This window comes from Bos indicus, chromosome 4 (genome assembly GCF_029378745.1).
Source record: "Bos indicus isolate NIAB-ARS_2022 breed Sahiwal x Tharparkar chromosome 4, NIAB-ARS_B.indTharparkar_mat_pri_1.0, whole genome shotgun sequence".
NCBI classification, from domain to species: Eukaryota; Metazoa; Chordata; class Mammalia; order Artiodactyla; family Bovidae; genus Bos; species Bos indicus.
In genome coordinates, this window is record NC_091763.1 from 93965521 (window position 1) to 93966452 (window position 932).

Sequence of the window (932 nt, forward strand, 5' to 3'; positions counted from 1 at the left end):
TCTCTGAGGATATTCAACCTACTTCGGATGATGTAGTACTGTCATATTTACTATTGAAAAAAATCTGCATGTAGGTAGACTTATGCAGTTCGAACCTGTGTTGTTCAAGGGTCAACTGTATCCCATAGGACACACTTACACTTAAAAAAAAAAAAAAGTATTCATTGTTGTTTGAAACTGGGCTTCTCTGATGGCTCAGCAGGTTAAGAATCTGCTTGCAATGCAGGAAACACAGGAGACGCAGGTTTGACCCCTGGGTCAGGAAGATCCCCTGGAGAAGGAAATGGCAACCCACTCCAGTATTCTTGGCTGAAAAATCCAATGGACAGAGGAGCCTGTCCATGTGGTTGCAAAGAGTCAGACACGACTGAGCACATAGTTCAGTTCAGTTCAGTTCATTTCAGTCGCTCAGTCGTGTCCGACTCTTTGCAACCCCATGAATCGCAGCACGCTAGGCCTCCCTGTCCATCACCAACTCCCAGAGTTCACCCAGACTCACGTCCATCAAGTCAGTGATGCCATCCAGCCATCTCATCCTCTGTCGTCCCCTTCTCCTCCTGCCCCCAATCCCTCCCAGCATCAGAGTCTTTTCCAATGAGTCAACTCTTCGCACGAGGTGGCCAAAGTACTGGAGTTTCAGCTTTTTTTTTTTTTCCACAGAGCACAGAAAACTTTATTCAGCCACACTGCTCAGGAGAAGGGCAGGCTCACTTCAATATGGTATCCTCTTGGGCTTCCGCCAGCTCCCGCTCGATGCGCTTCTGCTCATCCCGCTTCTTCTTCTCCTCGGCTGCAAGCCTCCTCTCCTCTTCTGCCTGAGGTTTCAGGTAATTGTAGCGCTTGGCGCCATAGGCCATGCCGAGGAACAGGGTGGAGTAACGGCCGAGCTTGATGAGCGGAGAGACCTGCACCAGCGGAACCATACTGTCCGT

At 49.7% G+C, this 932-nt stretch overlaps 1 pseudogene; it reads right to left on the reverse strand.

Moving 5' to 3' along the window:
• Positions 1–659: 659 nt before the first annotated feature.
• On the reverse strand, positions 660–932 carry LOC139182632 (ATP synthase subunit e, mitochondrial pseudogene; annotated as a pseudogene).